The following is a 21,513-nucleotide window of genomic DNA, read 5'->3' as shown; positions in this document are numbered from 1 at the left end:
TGGCGTGTTGCACACCAGCTCCAAACACATTCCTAGGAGCATACTTTTGGGCGTGTGGCATGCTACCCTCTTGGCATGTTGCACTCCAACTTTAGTCTTGGATTGCTTCTTCGAAGACGTGCTAAAATGACACACCCCTAATGCATGGCATGTTGCACCCCACAAAATCATGGTCCTGGAGGTGTGTTCCTTTGGCATGTGGCACGTCCTATGCCTGGTGTATTGCAGTCAGCTTTTGTCATTGGTCTTGGAAAGCTTACCCTAGTGTGTAGCACACCCGATGCCTGGCGTGTTGCACGCCAGCTTCAACATTGAATTGTGCACTTTGAGGGCCTCTGGGAAGTTGGCCCAGCGTGCCATGCTTTAGGACTGGCGTGTGGCACGCCAACTTCCCCTTCTTCAATCATGTGGGCGTGTAGCACGCCCTCTTGTTAGCGTGTTGCAGGCCAGTTTTTCTACTTCTTGGGAAGTGCTTTTTTTATTGGCTCTCTTTACTCATGCTTTGCTCCCCTTTTGCTATCATTCACCTATAATTATCAAGAAAATAAAGCACTCAAAGTACCAATTGAATAACATATGAAAGCACATAATTATCAAGCAAAAAGTCATCAATTTTCTCTCAAAAATACCTAAGAAAAGTATTTATGATGCTCATGCATCACAACACCAAACTTGAATTTTTTCTTGTCGTCAAGAAAATAAAGAATCATGCATTTAATATAAAAAAATTCAAGCTTAAAATTCAAGGGTGAATGATGGCAATTAAAATGGTTTTGGTTAGCCTTTTCACTTATTCACAATTTAACACAAATGGTTATAATCTTTAAGACTTCTATCCGAATTGTATTATAAGACCCTTCCTAGAAGCACCACCTTGAAGCAAGCTTATTTTTTTGTCTTTCACAGTTTATTTCCTTTATGGGGTGCTTTATGCCTTGAGCTTAACTTTGACTCTAAATGCTTTTTTTTCAAACTTTGCTTGATACATAACCACCACAAGCACTTGGCCAGGAGCCTCTTTGAGCTTATTTTTCTTTTCATTTTCCCCAGTCAATGATGCTTGGAACCTTGGGCTTCTCTTTGCTTGGGGGGGTGCTTTGCACCTTGAGTTTAGCTATGACTTTTAAATGCTTTATTTTCAAGCTTTTGCTTGATACATAAGCACCACAAGCACTTGACTAGGAGGCTCTTTGAGCTTATGTTTCTTGTCAACATTACTAGTCAGTGGTACTCAAAGCCTTTGGCCTCTTCTTTTGACCCCTTTTTGTTAAGTGTTATTCATTATGTTTGCTTCTTTCAAGGCTTTGTCAATTGTAAAGATCCCATAATAGTCCTCTAGATTGAGGCCTCAAGCAATTTGGCTCAACTTGTATTGAACGTTCTTGGTTAGTTTGGCCTTCCATACTCAGATGGTCATGGTCCTTTTGTCTAACCCCATTTTTCTTTTCATTTCATTAGTGATATATAATCTTTGTTTGCTTTTTGTAGCAAACACAATTACATTTTAGGGTGGTGATGAACAAGACTTAATAAGTACTTGAAGGAAAGGAATCACAAATGCATCAAATAACACAAATAAAATAACATACATACAAATAATTAAAAGCAAAGAAACACATATAGTAAATGAAATAGAAGTCAATCACTTTAGTTGTCATTGCCATCATCTTCATCATCTTTCTCATCGTCCTCTTCATCTTCATCATCATTCTCTAGGTGTAGTTCTCTGGCTTTCCACATCTCTTGCTATTTCTCAAGAGCTTCTTGATTGATATTGATATTCCCTGAAAGGAGTTAATTATGAATTCACTCACCAACTTTTGGGAATAGAGCCAGTGTTGGATTTGCCGCTTGTGCTCCCGCACATAGAAAGTTCATCTGCCGCCATGCTTTGCATGAAATTACCAAGTACAACCCATTGAATTTCTTATTCATGCATCTTGTGGTTAATGAATCTTTCTTGGTTAAATTTTTCCATCCTATGTTGTTCAAGAGATGTGGTCAAGTTTTTTTCAATACTCAGGAAGGGGGTAAGGATGAAGCTTGAGAAATGGAGGATTGTGCTTCTTGAGTTGGTTGAGTTGGAGGAGTTCTTTGAGCTTTCCTTCTTGGTGGTCTTAGTCTTTGCATTCATGGGCTAAGCATCACCCTTTCCATGCTTTCGGGTGTAATCGGGTGATCCACCTTGATTGGCACATCTTCATCAAACTCAACCCCTGCCTCTTTGTAGAGTCTATGAATGAGATTTAGGAATCCAAGCCTTGTGTTTCTTAACACACTCTCAGCCATGCATTGGATATTAGGGGGAATGTTCTCCTCCATACTCGCGTCCTCTCCGGTCATAATAATGTGAACTAGGATGGCTCTTTCTTTAGTGACTTCGGAGTTGTTGGAGGATGGAATGATGGACCTTCTTACTAACTCAAACTAACCTCTTACCACTGGAACAAGATCACTTCTTTTTAACTGGTTTGGTTCCCTTCGACGTCGTTTTTCCATTAGGCCACTAGTATGCAAATATCATTTATGACATCCTCGTACCTTGGAAAGGCACTCAGTCTGTGCTTATAGCTCATTGTAGAAGAAGAAGAAGAAGATAATTCTCCAAGTTTTAGAATTCTTCGGATCACATCGGGTCTAAAGTCCACAGGCTTACCTCTCACATAGCTCATATAGGTAGGTTCTAGTTGTCCATCTATTGCGGCATTGGCATAAAACTTTTGAACTAGCAAGAGCCCCGCTTTTCTAGGTGGGTCTCACAAAGTTGCCCACTTTTGCCTTAGGATTTGTCTTCGAATGCCTGAGTAGAGCCCTCTTTGTATCTCAAATCCATGGAAGGGGAGTAGAACCTTTTCTCGTCATGTTGAAGTTCGGTGGGTGACTTGCCCTTTCTTTTCCTTGATGAAGAGGCATTGAATTTGGAGCCATAGAGTGAATAAATATGAGTGAAGTGAAACCCACATTACCAAACTTAGAAAGTTGCTTGTCCTTAAGCAATAATGTGAATGTAAGAAGGGAGGGTGAGGTGTGGAAGAAAGATAGCTTATGAAGGTGAAGTAAGTTATGAAATGAAGAAAAGAGAGAAAAATGGGGTGATATCTCGGTGGGTAAAAGAAGTGGAGAATGCGTGATGAAGGGAGAGTGTGAAGGTCATGAATTTATAAGGGAAGGGATCGTAAGGATCGTTTGATTAGGGATGATAATAGAGATCCAATGGTTTACATGCATGGGTTGTAATCGAGGAGATTTATGGGGAGTTAAGATGGTGTAAGAGTATGTAAGAGAATGGTATTGAGTGTGGTTTCGGTGATGGTGAGTGATGTATATTTGTGTGAAGGCTAAGTGACAAAGTGTGTAAGTGGAGGAAAGCTTGAGGACAAAATTTGTAAGAATGAAGTGATAGTGAGTGGTTGACACAGTCAAAGAGTTATTAATGCAGGAAGGGACCTATACATATAAAGATATGATAACAATGAAGGACTAATGCATGTGTACTTAGTGGTTGAATTATTAATACATGTGAGTAGTGCAATCAATGATGTACAAGTGAATAGTGTATGCATGCAACAGATGGCTAAGTGATGCATGGGGAGTGCATATAGAATTAGTAATGTGGTATAAAATGAGGCAAAAGCTATGTGCACATTAGAAATGAAATAAGGCATGCTGTAGGGGAGGGTGGCAACACTCTAGTAGAGTGTGCTAATGTATGACCCACCATATCTTGCAACAAATTGCATATTGGTGCACATAAATCGTGACGGTTCATTCCTTGGTAACGGCGCTAAAAACTCAATACGCACGTTCATAATCTTAGTTCTTTGTCACAACTTCGCACAACTAACTAGCAAGTGCACTGGGTCGTCCAAGTAACAAACCTTACGTGAGTAAGGGTCGATCCAACGGAGATTGTCGGCTTGAAGCAAGCTATGGTCATCTTGCAAATCTCAGTCAGGCAGATTCATATGGTTATGGATATTTGATAATTAAAATATAATTAAAATATAAATAAAACGTAAATTAAAGATAGAGATACTTATGTAATTCATTGGTGAGAGTTTTAGAAAAGCATATGAAGATGCTTGTTCCTCCTGAACCTCTGCTTTTCTATTGTCTTCATCCAATCATTCATACTCCTTTCTATGGCAGCTGTATGTTAGGTGTCACCGTTGTCAATGGCTACATCCTGTCCTCTCAGTGAAAATGGTCCAATGCACTGTCACTGCATGGCTAATCATCTGTCGGTTCTTGATCATACTGGAATAGGATCCATTAATCCTTTTGCGTCTGTCACTACACCCAGCACTCACGAGTTTGAAGCTCGTCGCAGCCATCCCTTTCCAGATCCTACTCGGAATACCACAGACAAGGTTTAGACTTTCCGGATCTCAAGAATGGCCGTCCATGGATTCTAACTTATACCACGAAGACTCTGATTAAGGAATCCCAAAGATATTCATTCAATCTAAGGTAGAACGGAAGTGGTTGTCAGGCACGCATTCATAGGTTGGGAATGATGATGACTGTCACGATCATCATATTCATATGGAAGTGCGAATGAATATCTTAGAATCGGAATAAGCTTGAATTGAATAGAAAAACAATAGTACTTTGTATTAATTCATGAGGAACAGCAGAGCTCCACACCTTAATCTATGGTGTGTAGAAACTCTACCGTTGAAAATACATAAGAGCAAGGTCCAGGCATGGCCGAATGGCCAGCCCTCATAAAGGTCTAAGATAGCATAAAACTGATCAAAGATGATCCGAAGATGTAAATACAATAGCAAAAAGTCCTATTTATACTAAACTAGTTACTAGGGTTTACAGAAATGAGTAAATGATGCAGAAATCCACTTCCGGGGCCCACTTGGTGTGTGCTTGGGCTGAGCATTGAAGCTTTCATGTGTAGAGGCTTCTCTTGGATTTGAACGCCAGTTTGTAACCTGTTTCTGGCGTTTAACTCCACTTTACAACCTGTTTCTGGCGTTTAACTCCAGAATGCAACATGAAACTGGCGTTGAACGCCAGTTTGCGTAGTCTAAACTCGGGCAAAGTATGGACTATTATATATTACTGGAAAGCCCTGGATGTCTACTTTCCAACGCAATTGAGAGCGCACTATTTGAAGTTCTGTAGCTCCAGAAAATTTACTTTGAGTGCAGGGAGATCAGAATCCAGCAGCATCTGCAGTTCTTCTTCAACCTCTGAATCTGATTTTTGCTCAAGTCCCTCAATTTTAGCCAGAAAATACCTGAAATTACAGAAAAATACACAAACTCATAGTAAAGTCCAGAAATGTGAATTTTTATTAAAAACTAATAAAAATATACTAAAACTAACTAAATCATACTAAAAACTATGTAAAAATAATGCCAAAAAGTGTATAAATTATCCGCTCATCACAACACCAAACTTAAATTATTGCTTGTCCCCAAGCAACTGAAAATCAAATAGGATAAAAAGAAGAGAATATACTGTGAATTCCAAAATATCAATGAAACTTAGCTCCAATCAGATGAGCGGGACTAGTAGCTTTTTACCTCTTGAATAGTTTTGGCATCTCACTTTATCCATTGAAGTTCAGAATGATTGGCATCTATAGGAACTTAGAATTCAGATAGTGTTATTGATTCTCCTAGTTCAGTATGTTGATTCTTGAACACAGCTACTTTATGAGTCTTGGCCGTGGCCCTAAGCACTTTGTTTTCCAGTATTACCACCGGATACATAAATGCTACAGACACATAACTAGGTGAACCTTTTCAGATTGTGACTCAGCTTTGCTAGAGTCCCCAATTAGAGGTGTCCAGGGTTCTTAAGCACACTCTTCTTTTTGCTTTTGACCTCGACTTTAACCGCTCAGTCTCAAGTTTTCACTTGACACCTTTACGCCACAAGCACATGGTTAGGGATAGCTTGGTTTAGCCGCTTAGGCTAGGATTTTATTCCTTTAGGCCCTCCTATCCACTGATGCTCAAAGCCTTGGATCTTTTTTATTACCCTTGCCTTTTGGTTTTAAGGGCTATCAGCTTTTTGCTCTTGCCTTTTGGTTTAAAGAGCTTTTGGCTTTTTCTGCTTGCTTTTTCTTTTTCTCTTTTTTTTTGCCATTTTTTTTCGCAAGCCTTTATATTCACTGTTTTTTCTTGCTTCAAGAATCAATTTTATGATTTTTCAGATCATCAAATAACATTTCTCCTTTTTCATCATTCTTTCAAGAGCCAACATATTTAACATTCATAAACAACAATTTCAAAAGACATATGCACTGTTCAAGCATTCATTCAGAAAACAAAAAGTATTGTCACCACATCAAAATAATTAAACTAGTTTCAAGGATGAATTCGAAACCCTGTACTTCTTGTTCTTTTGTTTTTTGAACATTTTTCATTTAAGAGAGGTGATGGATTCATAGGACATTCATAGCTTTAAGACATAGACAATTAAACATTAATGATCATGTAACAAGACACAAACATAAACATAAAGCATAGTAAACGAAAAACAGAAAAATAAGAACAAGGAGATTAAGGAATGAGTCCACCTTAGTGAGGGTGGTGTCCTCCTCTTCTTGAAGAACCAATGGTGCTCTTGAGCTCCTCTATGTCTTTTCCTTATCTTTGTTGTTCCTCACTCATAGCTCTTTGATCTTCTCTAATTTCATGGAGGATGATGGAGTGCTCTTGGTGCTCCATCCTTAGTTGTTCCATGTTAGAACTTAATTCTCCTAGGGATGTGTTGATTTGCTCTCAATAGTTTTATGGAGAAAGGTGCATCCCTTGAGGCATCTCAGAGATTTCATGGTGGAGAATTTCCTCATGCTCTTGTTGAGGTCTATGATCTCTTAATTGAACCGGCTTGCCTCTTGAGTCAATTTTCCATTGAGCTCCTTCCTCACATATGTCTATGAGGACTTGGTCCAACCTTTGATCAAAGTTGACCCTTCTTGTGTAGGGGCGTGCGTTCTCTTCCATCATTGGCAAGTTGAACGCTAGCCTTACATTTTCCAGACTGAAGTCTAAGTATTTCCCCCGAACCATGGTGAGCCAATGCTTTGGATTCGGGTTCACACTTTGATCACGGTTCCTAGTGATCCATGCGTTTGCATAGAACTCTTGGACCATTAAGATCCCGACTTGTTGAATGGGGTTGGTGAGAACTTCCCAACCTCTTCTTCGGATCTCATGTCGGATCTTCGGATACTCATTCTTTTTGAGTTTGAAAGGAACCTCAGGGATCACTTTCTTCTTAGCCACAACTTCATAGAAGTGGTCTTGATGGACCTTTGAGATGAATCTCTCCATCTCCTATGACTCAGAGGTGAAAGCAATTGCCTTTCCTTTCCTCTTTCTAGAGGTTTCTCTGGCCTTAGGTGCCATTAATGGTTATGAAAAAACAAAAAGCAATGCTTTTACCACACCAAACTTAAAATTTTTGCTCATCCCCGAGCAAAAGAAGAAAGAAAGAAGGAGAAGAAGAAAAAGAATGGAGGAGATGGAGGGAGAAGGTGTATTCGGCCAAGGGTAAGAAGAGAGGGTTGTGTTGTGTGAAAATGAAGAAGGAAAGAGGGGTTTATATAGGGGTGGGATGGGATTTAGGGTTCGGCCATTAGGGTTGGGGTTGGGAGGGAAAAGAGTTTGAATTTTGGAGGTAGGTGAGGTTTATGGGGAAGAGAGGATGGATGTGAGTGGTGAAGAGGTGATGGGAAAGAGTGATTGAGGTGATTGGTGAAGGGTATTTGGGGAAGAGAGTTATGAAAAAGGTGTGAAGAGGAGAGAAGAAGATGTGGGGATCCTGTGGGGTTCACAGATCTTGAGGGGATCCTGTGGGGTCAAGGACTTAACATCCCTGCTCCAATTAGGCGTGTAAAACATCCTTGCTGTGCAATCCTGGCGTTTAACGCCAGATTGCTGCTTGTTTCTGGCGTTTAACGCCAGGCAGATACTTGTTTTTGGCGTTAAACGCCAGCTTGGTGCTTGTTTCTGGCGTTAAATGCCAGACAGATGCTTGTTTCTGGCGTTTAAACGCCAGACTGCTCTCCTCCAGGGTGTGCTATTTTCAATGCTGTTTTTCATTATGTTTTTGATTTTTCAGTAGTTTTTGTGACTCCACATGATCATCAACCTACTAAAACACGAAATAACAAAAGGAAAATAAAATAGATATAACTAAATAACATAGGGTTGCCTCCCAATAAGCGCTTCTTTAATGTCAATAGCTTGACAGTGAGCTCTCCTGGAGCCTCACAGATGTTCAGAGCATTGTTGGAACCTCCCAACACCAAACTTAGAGTTTGAATGTTGGGGTTCAACACCAAACTTAGAGTTTGGTTGTGGCCTCCCAACACCAAACTTAGAGTTTGACTGTGGGGGCTTTGGTTGACTCTGCATTGAGAGAAGCTTTTCATGCTTCCTCTCCATGGTTACAGAAGGAGATCCTTGAGTTTTAAACACAAGGTTGTCCTCATTCAGTTGAAGGACCAATTCTCCTCTGTCCACATCAATCACAGCTTTTGCTGTGGCTAGGAAGGGTCTTCCAAGGATGATGGATTCATCCTCATCCTTCCCAGTGTCTAGGATTATGAAATCAGCAGGGATGTAAAGGCCTTCAACCTTTACTAACACGTCCTCTGCTTGTCCATAAGCCTATTTTCTTGAGTTGTCTGCCATCTCTAATGAGATTCTGGCAGCTTGCATTCCATTCATACTCTGAGAAATCATATTGACTTACTGAGTCAATATTTTGTTCTGAGCCAATATGGCATTCAGAGCATCAATCTCAAGAACTTCCTTCCTCTGAGGCGTCCCATTACTCACAGGATTCTTTTCACATGAACTGGTTATTTGCAACCATGTCAATGAGTTCCTGAGCTTCTGTAGGTATTTTCTTTAGGTGAATGGATCCACCTGCAGAATGGTCCAATGACATCTTAGATGATTCAGACAGACCATCATAGAATATATCCAGGATGGTCCATTCTGAAAGCATGTCAGAATGACACTTTTTGGTCAGTTCCTTGTATCTCTCCCAAGCTTCATAGAGGGATTCACCGTCTTTTTGTCTGAAGGTTTGAACATCCACTCTAAGCTTGCTAAGCTTTTGAGGAGGAAAGAACTTGGCTAAGAAAGCCGTGACCAGCTTATCCCAAGAGTTCAAGCTATCCTTAGGTTGAGAGTCCAACCATATTTTAGCTCTGTCTCTTACAGCAAACGGGAAAAGCATAAGCCTGTAGACCTTGGGATCAACTCCATTGGTCTTAACAGTATCACAGATCTGCAAGAATTCAGTTAAGAACTAAAAAGGATCTTCAGATGGAAGTCCATGAAACTTGCAGTTCTGTTGCATCAGAGAAACTAGTTGAGGTTTAAGCTCAAAGTTGTTTGCTCCAACGGCAGGGATTGAGATGCTTCTTCCATGTAAATTGGAATTTGGTGCAGTAAAGTCACCAAGCATCTTCCTTGCATTGTTATTATTTTCGGCCATGTCTCCTTCTTTTTTGAAAATTTCTGCCAGATTTTCTCCAGAGAGTTGTGCTTTGGCTTCCCTTAGCTTCCTCTTCAGAGTCCTTTCAGGTTCAGGATCAGCTTCAACAAGAATGTTCTTATCCTTGTTCCTGCTCATATGAAAAAGAAGAAAACAGAAAAGAAAATATGAAATCCTCTATGTCACAGTATAGAGATTCCTTTATGTGAGTAGAAGAAGATAAGAATAGAAGAAGGAAAAGATAAGAATCCAAACACAGGGGAGAGGAGTGGGTTCGAATTCTTAGATGAAGAGGAGTGTCAGTAAATAAATAAATAATTAGAAGGAGGTGAGAGAGAAGAATTTTCGAAAATTAAATAAATTAAAATAAAAAAATATTTTTGTTTTTAATTTAAAATTAAAATTAAAATTCAAAAATTAAGAAAGGAAAATTGAATCAAATTAAATTAAATTTAAAATAATTAGTTAATTTAAAAAGGAATTTTGAAAAAGAGGAAGGTGATTTTCGAAAATTAGAGAGAGAATTAGTTAGGTAGTTTTGAAAAAGATATGATTGAAACAAAAAAATAGGATTAGTTTGAAAAAGATTTGAAAATCAATTTTAAAAAGATAAGAAGTTAGAAAAGAAGTTAGAAAAGATTTTGAAATTGATTTTTTTTAAAAGATGTGATTGAAACTTATTTTGAAAAAGATTTCAAAAAGAAATTTAAAAAGATTTGATTTTGAAATTAAAGTTGATTACTTGACTAACAAGAAACTAAAAAGATATGAATCTAGAGTTTAAAGATTGAACCTTTCTTACTAGGCAAGTAACAAACTTAAAAATTTTGAATTAATCACATTAATTGTTAGCATTAATTTCGAAAATATGAAATAAAAATAAGAAAAATATTTTGAAAATAATTTTGAAAGGTTCGAAATTATGAAAGAAAAAAATTGAAAAAGATTTAATTTTTGAAAAAGATAAAATTTTTAAATTGAAAATTTGATTTGACTCATAAGAAACAACTAGATTTAAAAAATTTTTGAAAAAGTCAACTCAAATTTTTGAATTTGATGAGAAGAAAAAGGGAAAGATATTTTTTTGATTTTTGAATTTTTAATGATGAAAGAGAAAAACATTAAAAAGACTCAAAACATGAAAATTATGAATCAAAACAAGAAAAATATGCAAGAACACTTTGAATGTCAAGATGAACACCAAGAACACTTTGAAGATTAAGATGAACATCAAGACTTATTTTTGAAAATTTTTAAGAAAAGAAAAACATGCAAGACACCAAACTTAAAAATTTTTATTCTTTAGACACTAATAAATTGAAAATGCATATGAAAAATAAGAAAAGACACAAAACAAGAAAATATGAAGATCAAACAATAAGACTTGTCAAGAACAACTTGAAGATCATGAAGAACACATGCATGAGTTTTCGAAAAAGGCACAAATTTTAAAAACATGCAATTGACACCAAACTTAAAATTTGACACAAGACTCAAACAAGAAACACCAAATTTTTGGTTTTTATGATTTTATTAAATTTTTTTTATTTTTCAAAAATTATTTTGGGAAAAACGAAAAAGAAGATTTTTTTTTTGTATTTTTCGAAAATAAGAAATAAAAAGCTTAAAATTAAAATAAAATTACCTAATCTAAGCAACAAGATGAACCGTCAGTTGTCCAAACTCGAACAATCCCCGGCAACGGCGCCAAAAACTTGGTGCGTAGAAATTGTGACGGTTCATTCCTTGGTAACGGCGCTAAAAACTCAATACGCACGTTCATAATCTTAGTTCTTTGTCACAACTTCACACAACTAACCAGCAAGTGCACTGGGTCGTCCAAGTAATAAACCTTACGTGAGTAAGGGTCGATCCCACGGAGATTGTCGGCTTGAAGCAAGCTATGGTCATCTTGCAAATCTCAGTCAGGCAGACTCATATGGTTATGGATATTTGATAATTAAAATATAAATAAAACGTAAATTAAAGATAGAGATACTTATGTAATTCATTGGTGAGAGTTTCAGATAAGCGTATAAAGATGCTTGTTCCTCCTGAACCTCTGCTTTCCTATTGTCTTCATCCAATCATTCATACTCCTTTCTATGGCAAGCTGTATGTTAGGCGTCACCGTTGTCAATGGCTACATCCTGTCCTCTTAGTGAAAATGGTCCAATGTGCTGTCACTGCATGGCTAATCATCTGTCGGTTCTCGATCATACTGGAATAGGATCCATTGATCCTTTTGCGTCTGTCACTACGCCCAGCACTCACGAGTTTGAAGCTCGTCGCAGCCATCCCTTCCCAGATCCTATTCGAAATACCACAGACAAGTTTTAGACTTTCCGGATCTCAAGAATGGCCGTCCATGGATTCTAACTTATACCACGAAGACTCTGATTAAGGAATCCTAGAGATATTCATTCAATCTAAGGTAGAACGGAAGTGGTTGTCAGGCACGCGTTCATAGGTTGGGAATGATGATGACTGTCACGATCATCATATTCATATTAAAGTGCGAATGAATATCTTAGAATCGGAATAAGCTTGAATTGAATAGAAAAACAATAGTACTTTGTATTAATTCATGAGGAACAGCAGAGCTCCACACCTTAATCTATGGTGTGTAGAAACTCTACCGTTGAAAATACATAAGAGCAAGGTCCAGGCATGGCCGAATGGCCAGCCCTCATAAAGGTCTAAGATAGCATAAAACTGATCAAAGATGATCCGAAGATGTAAATACAATAGCAAAAAGTCCTATTTATACTAAACTAGTTACTAGGGTTTACAGAAATGAGTAAATGATGCAGAAATCCACTTCCGGAGCCCACTTGGTGTGTTCTTGGGCTGAGAATTGAAGCTTTCATGTGTAGAGGCTTCTCTTGGAGTTGAACGCCAGTTTGTAACCTGTTTCTGGCGTTTAACTCCACTTTGCAACCTGTTTCTGGCGTTTAACTCCAGAATGCAACATGGAACTGGTGTTGAACGCCAGTTTGCGTCATCTAAACTCGGATAAAGTATGGACTATTATATATTGCTGGAAAGCCCTGGATGTCTACTTTCCAACACAATTGAGAGCGTGCCATTTGGAGTTCTGTAGCTCCAGAAAATCCACTTTGAGTGCAGGGAGGTCAGAATCCAGCAGCATCTGTAGTCCTTCTTCAACCTCTGAATCTGTTTTTTGCTCAAGTCCCTCAATTTCAGCCAGAAAATACCTGAAATCATAGAAAAACACACAAACTCATAGTAAAGTCTAGAAATGTGAATTTTTATTAAAAATTAATAAAAATATACTAAAAACTAACTAAATCATACTAAAAACTATGTAAAAATAATACCAAAAAGGTATAAATTATCCGCTCATCACATATCAAAAGCACTTTTTTGAAAGAAATTATAGTTGCATGAGTGTGGAAGATAAGATGCCATGCATATAAAACATTAAAAACTACCTAAAAATGATTTAACTATTCTGATTTCATGGAAAAAGCATATTGCATGTAATAAATGATTTATGTGTAAATGAAAGGTGGCAACACCAAACTTAGTGTGGCACATTCACTATAGAACTGACACCAAACTTGAAGGTCGCTCTGTAAGTCCAAAGAGTATCATCAATCTTCTTCGCGTAGTCTTTTCTTGAAGGTCCCATCGTCTTCTCAAGGATCCTCTTGAGTTCTCTATTTGAGATCTCCGCTTAACCATTAGTTTGAGGATGGTAGGGGGTGGCCACCTAATGCTTGACTCCATATCTTTGGAGAATGTCTAATTGCTTGTTACAAAAGTGGCTACCTCCATCACTAATCAAGGTTTTTGGGCACCAAACTTACTAAATATATACTTCTTGAGCAAGTGATAAACCCATATTTTATGATATATTTTGTGCTCAATTTAAGTGATTTATTCAATCCTTCACCCACTTATTCATGTAATTTGCATGGTTTTACTTTCCATTCCTTATTATGTGATATATGTGAAAAACATGTTTCCTATGCTTTAAAAATATTAATTTTAATTGCCCTTTATTGCCACTCGATGCCGTGACTTGTGTGTCAAGTGTTTTCAGAACTCCCAAGGCAGGAATGGCTTAGAGGACAGAAAGAAAACATACAAAAATGAAAGGAAAGCACAAAAATGGAGTTTTGAAGAAAAGGGAAGCGACGCGAACGCATGGACGACGCGGTCGCGTGCCCAGCGCGAAAAGGCAGCAACGCGAACGCGTGACTAACGCGGACGCGTGCCTTGAGCAGAACGCAATTGACGCGTACGCGCGACCGAAGCAAACGCGTGACCCACGCGGACGCGTGACAGACGCCACGTGCAGAAATTGTAGAAAACGCTCCCAGCGATTTCTGAAATCCTTTTTGGCCCAGATCTAAGTCCAGAAAGCACATATTAGAGGTTATAAGGTGGGAGAATGCATCCATTCATAAGATTAGGATTAGGATTAGGATTAGGTTCTCTCCTCTCTCTTAGATTTTAGGATTAGGATTCCTCTTAAAGGATTTAGGATTTCAACTTCTTCTCAGGTTCAATATTCCTTTTACTTTATATTTTTCTTTTACTTTCAGATACTTTAATGCTTTTATTTAATTACTTATGATTGCCAAATTGGATTATGAACCATTCATGTTAGGATTTTCTTTATTTAATATAAATTGAGGTATTTCAGATTTATGATTCTTATTTAGCTTTTTATATTCTTGGCTTTAATTGATTAACTGGAGACTCTTGAGTTATCAAACTTATCGTGGTTGTTAATTGTTATTTTTGCTAATTGAATTGAATTCTCCTAACTCTAGTCTTTTCTTAGGAGTTGGCTAGGACTTGAGGATCTAACTAATTAGTCCACTTGACTTTCCCTTGCTTTAGTAAAGGTTAACTAAGTGGGATTAAAACTCAATTCTCATCACCATCGATAAGGATAACTAGGTTAGGGCTTCCGAATTTTCATACCTTGCCAAGAGTTTTATTAGATATTAATTTATTAATTCTTGCAATTTATTTTCCTTGTTCAACCCTTTTAAAACCCAAATTCCACCTTTTCCATAACTAATAATAAGAACACCTCCCTGCAATTCCTTGAGAAGACAACCCGAGGTTTAAATACTCGGTTATCAATTTTATTGGGTTTGCTTAAGTGACAAACAAAACTTTTGCACGAAAGGATTTTCTGTTGGTCTAGAAGTTGTACTTACAACGCGATTATATTCCTCAATTTCTTTACCGTTATTAAAACAGTTCGTCAAAATGGCGCCGTTGCCGGGAAATTGCAAACGTGTGCCTTATTATTGGTTATTGTAAATATTTTTCTTTTACTTGTTTATTTGTTTTTGTTTTTCCCTTTTATTTCTATTAGCTACTATGAATTCTCACCCCTCTCGCTTTGAGTTTGGTTCTAAATTTGTTGAAAGGAGTGAAAGCTATAACAGGAATATGCATCAAGGTCTAAGCAATCAAAGATAGATAGAGCCAAGAGGATCTGATCAACCCTTTAGGCAACAACACCCTCCAAGATATCATGGGAAAGGACCATTCTACAATGCATGCCAAGGCAATAGATATGGTGGACCCCTTGTAATTACCAACAAGCCCCACCCTGTGCTTATAGATCATCCTCTCAACATAGCTTTGAATCGCCACACTCACAAGTTCCTTTTCACCATTCATCACCGTATGACCCTTATCCACCACAATCCCAATCCAATTACTCCCAAGAACCACCACATTCTTATTATGAACCCCCTCTCCCAACCAATGAACCTTCATATCCACCCCAATCTCCAATGAATGACAACCTTCGTGTTCTTCTTCAAGGACAAGTGAAGATGCAAAGGGACGTACTGGAACTCACTACTACCTTGACCGAGGTAGTAAATATAATAGCTTTCCGATATCTGAGCACTCAAAGTACTCCCATGGCTGCATGTGGAGAATTAAAAGAAGAGCGTAGCATGAAGGAGACACTAGAAACTTCGGTGGACAATGAGGAGCATGGCTTTGTATTGGAACAAGTGGAGGAAGCCATAATAGTTGTAGAAGAAGAAGTGGTTGAAGATTTAGGAGATGCTGAACCTCCATGGGAATCGAGAACTGTAAAGGATTCCGCTGAGAAGTTCGAATTTGATGCCAGGGAGGATAGTGGACAACCTCCAAAGCATATACCTTGTGAAAAATTGGACGGAACAGACCAAGAAGTTGATTCCATAGGCAGTGATGATCATGAATCAACCTCCCTTAGTCATGAACTTACATCCGCAACTGAACTCCTTGAGCCTGAAGAACCGTATCCAAGTGAATACGAAGATGATGTCGAAGTAGATTTCTCTCAACCTCCAACTTATGACTTAAGTGACGAGGAAGACATATAATACTTTGATCAGGACGCAGTTGCAGTTGAAGAATTTTGCAAAGAAGTGGAGGAATTCACAGAAGAATACAAGGGAGTAGAGCTTATAGACCCACTGGAAATACCTATCCCAAGGCCATTACCACCTAATACAAGCTTCAAGTGGGTACAATCCTTAACCTTTTATCTTTACTTTTCCACTTGAATATGGTTTGCTTGAAACAGATGGCCAGCTTAGAGCTCTCTGCGGCTTTAAGAGTAAGAGGAAAATGGCTCGTACTCAGTGCTGGTGTACCAGATTCAATAAGGTTCCATGCTTCAATTCAAAGTGCACGGATTGGTATCAAGCTCAATTGAATGGGTCTCGGAAGGCGTTTGGTCATCTTGGTGAGAATACAATTTCTAAACTGCCCGGATGAAAGAATATAGATCAAGACAAAGGCGGATTTAAAAGCAAAGTTTGGGATATTGGAATCTATTCTGACATTCGTCACCCCGGGAACCTGAGAATCTGTTTGAAGCTGCTCAAAAGCTTAACATACCTAGTTTGGGACCCCAGAGGCTGTTGGCATTCCAAACATTGGTGGAGATTTCTGGATGAATTTAAGCACAAGCCACCATAACAGAAAGTTCTTCAATTGTCCAACTTAAGGACTTTAACTAAAAGTGCTAGGTGGGAGACAACCCACCATGGTATGATCGTTTTTTTTTCAATTTTATTTCGTGTTGTTTGTTTTTATTTTATTTTCATTGAACCTGGAAGTATTCATAGCATCTACATTAGCACTGCATATTGCATACTGCATAATTGCATAAAAAAAAATTTTGTACGCGACGCGTAAGTGTCGCTGACGCATCCGCGTCACAAGTGCATTGGGAAGAAAAGGAAAGTGAACAGAAAGTCACGCGAAAGCGTGGCTGGAGGCGTGCCTTTGGCACAAATTGTTCCACGCGACCGCGTCGCTAACGTGTTCGTGTCAGTTGCGAAAAAATACCTCCCACGCATCCGCGTCACTCACGCGAACGCGTGACCTGAAAATCGGCGTAAAGATCCAACGCCCAGAAATCTGGGCTGGAATCGTGCGACTGGTGTACGTTTAGCACAAAATGGCCCACGCGTTCGCATCCCTGACGCGAACGCGTCACTCGCAAAACACTCATCCCACGCGAAAGCGTGAGCGACGCGTCCGCGTCGCATAGATATTATGGCCCCCTAAATAGAGACAGAGAGTTTTCAGTGTGCGTCTAGCACAATTTTCAGTGACGCGGTCGCGTGCCTCACGCGTCTACGTCATCCATCTTTTACCCAACCCATGCGATCGCGTCAATCATGCGACCGCGTCAATCCCATTTCACCCTAGTCACGCGATCGCATGCTCCACGTGTTCGCGTGGATTCAAAAACACTAACCCTAACCACACGAAACCCTAGCCCCCCCGTGTCACCATTCTCCCTCCCAACCCCACTCTACCCTCTCTCTTCTCCCCACCCAACCACCACCACTCCCAGCCACCGTTCCAACCACCGTGCCAGACCCGACCGCCGACGCCCTTCTTCCCCCCTCCTTCTTCCTTCCCTCTCTTTCTTCTCTCTCTTCTTCCCTCAACCACCGGTGCCCCCCCACCGCGGCCAGCCACGACCACCCCGCCACCAGCGCCGCCCCCCACCATCACAACCCCCCTCTAAACCACAACTCTCGCCCCCTTCTTCCTTCCTCTTCCCCTCGCCCAACCTCCAACCCGCCCTGCTCCACCACCGCGCCGCCATGCTCCCTCCCAGCGCCGCCGCGTCACCACACCATCTCTTTGCCCTCATATGTGTTCCATACATTTGTACTTCTACACACCAGGTTCCGCCATACTGCGATTCCTCTTTTCGATTCCTTAGTTAGTTTTTCAATTTTTGTTCAGAATAAGATAGTTAGAGATGCATGTTTGTAGTGGATTTCAGGTGGTTAGGTAGCTAGAATGTGGTTAGTGGATTTAGGCCTGATAATTGCACCGTTCTTGCTACCTGTTTTATCTATTTTGCAATTCTGATTTTGCTGTGAAGTTCATATTGTTCATACATTGTTCTTCCATGTTTCTTACTGCTGTTACACTGTTCTTTCATGTTCATGTTATTTGTGTCTATTTGCAGCTTTATTTAAATTTTTATGAACTGATTTTTCCTGCTGTTTATTACCCGGGAACATCCAATTTTAGCCGGAATGCTGCCCAATTTTCTGCAAATTGTTTCATTTTCATTCATGTATTGGTTTTGGCAATTTCACATTTTACATTACTTAGCCATAACCAAACCAATTCATGAATGCACGGGCTCGCATTCTTATTCCTTTCGTTTCCCTGGTTAATAACTTGCTTTATTGATGATTTCATTTTAATTTTAGCTACTCCGGTACCTGTATGAATTATCATCAATAACCTGATATCCTTGCTTGACTATGAGTTGATTATTCTTTAAACTTGTGAAATTTACTGTTAACTAGGAAACCATTATCATGCCCCCTATTTTAACTTCCTTTTTACTAACTCACTGCTTTTACTTTCTAACTACCTTTTCACTTATCACCCACTTTTAACTCTCTAACTTCTCTTTTTGCTTTCTAACTAACTACTTTAACTTTCTAACTCAAGGCATGATTATTGTTCTTCCTAATTAACATGAGTTCTACTTATATTATATTTTGGATTGTGATTCTTCACCTCAAATTTTTCACTCAAATACAGTCCAAAATGTACATATATTTAACTCATTTAATAATTCTACTGCTCGTTTGCCTTTATGCTTACATTGATAAATCCTATTTTCCTACTTGTTTGCCTACTTTTATTCTTCAATTATATCCTGAAATTTCTGCTTTTCAGGATGTCTGACCCTCAGCGCAAAGGAAAAGACAAAGCAACCACCGGCAAAAGGAAAAGAGGCGAATCCTCTATGTCCATCCTGGATATTTTGCATGATGACTCCTAGCGGGGAAAGCACTTTACCCCACAGGAGAAGGCTGACCAGCTCCTGGTGCACGAAAATTACTTCACAATGTAATTCCGCACAACTAACCAGCAAGTGCACTGGGTCGTCCAAGTAATACCTTACGTGAGTAAGGGTCGATCCCACGGAGATTGTTGGCTTGAAGCAATCTATGGTTATCTTGTAACTCTTAGTCAGGAAAACAATAAAATAATTCACTTATCAAATTTGATTGCAAGGAATAAAAGGGCAGAACACAAATTATACTTGTATGCAATGATGGAGAATATGTTGGAGTTTTGGAGATGCTTTGTCTTCTGAAATTCTACTTTCCTCTGTTTTCTGATTCACGCACGCACGTCCTCCTATGGCAAGCTGTGTGTAGGTGGATCACCGTTGTCAATGGCTACCATCCATCCTTCCAGTGAAAAGGGTCCAAATGCGCTGTCACCGCACGGCTAATCATCTGCAGGTTCTCAATCGTACCGGAATAGGATTTACTATCCTTTTGCGTCTGTCACTACGCCCAGCACTCGCGAGTTTGAAGTTTGTCACAGCCATCCAATCCCAGAATCCTACTCGAAATACCACAGACAAGGTTTAGACTTTCCGGATTCTCATGAATGTCGCCATCAATCTAACTTATACCACGGAGATTCTGATTAGGGAATCTAAGAGATATTCATTCAATCTGATGTAGAATGGAAGTGATTGTCAGACACACGTTCATGGATTGAGGAAGGTGATGAGTGTCACTGATCATCACCTTCTCCATATTTAGGCGCGAATGGATATCTTAGATAGGAACACGCATGTTTGAATGGAAAACAGAAATACTTGCATTAATTCATCGAGACACAGCAGAGCTCCTCACCCCCAACAATGGAGTTTAGAGACTCATGCCGTCAAAGAGTACAAAGTTCAGATCTAAAATATCATGAGATACAAAGTAAGTCCCTAAAAGTTGTTTAAATACTAAACTAGTAACCTAGGTTTACAGAAAATGAGTAAACTATAACAGATAGTGCAGAAATCCACTTCTGGGTCCCACTTGGTATGTGCTGGGGCTGAGACTGAAGCTTTCACGTGCCTGGGGCTGTTTTGGGCGTTCAACGCAAGCTTTGGATCCTTTTCTGGCGTTGAACTCCAACTTGCAACTTGTTTCTGGCGCTGGGCGCCAGAATTGGGCAGGGGGCTGGCGTTGAACGCCAGTTTAAGTCGTCTATCCTTGAGCAAAGTATGGACTATTATATATTGCTGGAAAGCCCGGGATGTCTACTTTTCAACGCAATTGAAAGCACGCCATTTGGAGTTCTGTAGCTCCAGAAAATCCATTTTGAGTGCAGGGAGGTCAGAATCCAACAGCATTAGCAGTCCTTTTTCAGCCTGAATCAGATTTTTGTTCAGCTCCCTCAATTTCAGCCAGAAAATACCTGAAATTACAGAAAAACACACAAACTCATAGTAAAGCCCAGAAATATGAATTTTGCCTAGAAACTAATGAAAATAAACTAAAAATCAACTAAAACATACTAAAATCTATATGAAATTAACCCCAAAAAGCGTATAAAATATCCGCTCATCACAACACCAAACTTAAACTGTTGCTTGTCCTCAAGCAACTAGACAAATAAAATAGAAGACTAATAGGTTGAGAAGCAATAATATCTCAGAGTTTTTGAGTGAAGCTCAGATTCTAATTAGATGAGCGGGACTAGTAGCTTTTTGCTTCCGAACAGTTTTGGCATCTCACTTTATCCATTGAAGCTCAGAGTGATTGGCATCTATAGGAACTTAGAATTCAGATAGTGTTATTGATTCTCCTATTTTAGTATGATGATTCTTGAACACAGTTACTTTATGAGTCTTGGCCGTGGCCCTAAGCACTTTGTTTTCCAGTGTTACCACCGGATACATAAATGCCACAGACACATAATTGGGTGAACCCTTTTAGATTGTGACTCAGCTTTGCTAAAGTCCCTAATTAGAGGTGTCCAGGGTTCTTAAGCACACTCTTCTTCTTGCTTTGGACCTTGACTTTAACCGCTCAGTCTCAAGTTTTCACTTGACACCTTTACGCCACAAGCACATGACTAGGGACAGCTTGGTTTAGCCACTTAGGCCAGGATTTTATTCCCTTAGGCCCTCCTATCCACTGATGCTCAAAGCCTTGGGATCTCTTCTATTACCCTTGCCTTTTGGTTTTAAGAGCTTTGGCTTTTTCTTCTTGCTTTCTCTTTCTTTCTCTTTTTTTTTCTGCAAGCTTTGTTCTTTGCTGCTTTTTCTTGCTTCAAGAATCATTTTTATGATTTTTCAGATTATCAATAACATGTCTCATGTTCATCATTCTTTCAAGAGCCAACATATTTAACAGTCTTAAACAACAAATTCAAAAGATATATGCACTGTTCAAGCATTCATTTAGAAGACAGAAAGAATTGCCACCACATGTTACTAATTAGAATTTTTCTTATTAAAAACTCGAATTTTATTGCCTCTTATTCAAAAGATCTACTATTTTATTCATGTTTGCTGATGATGAGAAAAATAGACTATAACTTAATTGGAGGTAAAATCAAAATAGACACTAATTACTACTATATGACTCCTAAGGTAAACTCTTATAATGACAACTATCACAGAGTTAAAGCAGAAATTGGAATTTAACAACCTTTGTTCTGGGAAGTGGATGTTCCTCGGATCTGTGG

General features: G+C 39.1%; 1 non-coding gene across 1 annotated transcript; it reads left to right on the top strand.

Moving 5' to 3' along the window:
• The first annotated feature begins 8,986 nt into the window (after positions 1-8,986).
• LOC148574913 (small nucleolar RNA R71) lies at positions 8,987-9,090 on the top strand. Its single transcript, XR_015905518.1, has one exon. It is a non-coding gene; the product is annotated as a small nucleolar RNA R71 (small nucleolar RNA).
• Positions 9,091-21,513: the final 12,423 nt, after the last annotated feature.

This window comes from Arachis ipaensis, chromosome B2 (assembly GCF_059453495.1).
Source record: "Arachis ipaensis isolate K30076 ecotype BB chromosome B2, ASM5945349v1, whole genome shotgun sequence".
Lineage (NCBI taxonomy): Eukaryota > Viridiplantae > Streptophyta > Magnoliopsida > Fabales > Fabaceae > Arachis > Arachis ipaensis.
Note: the sequence above shows the minus strand (reverse complement) of the source record. Positions and strands in the feature narration are given on the sequence as shown.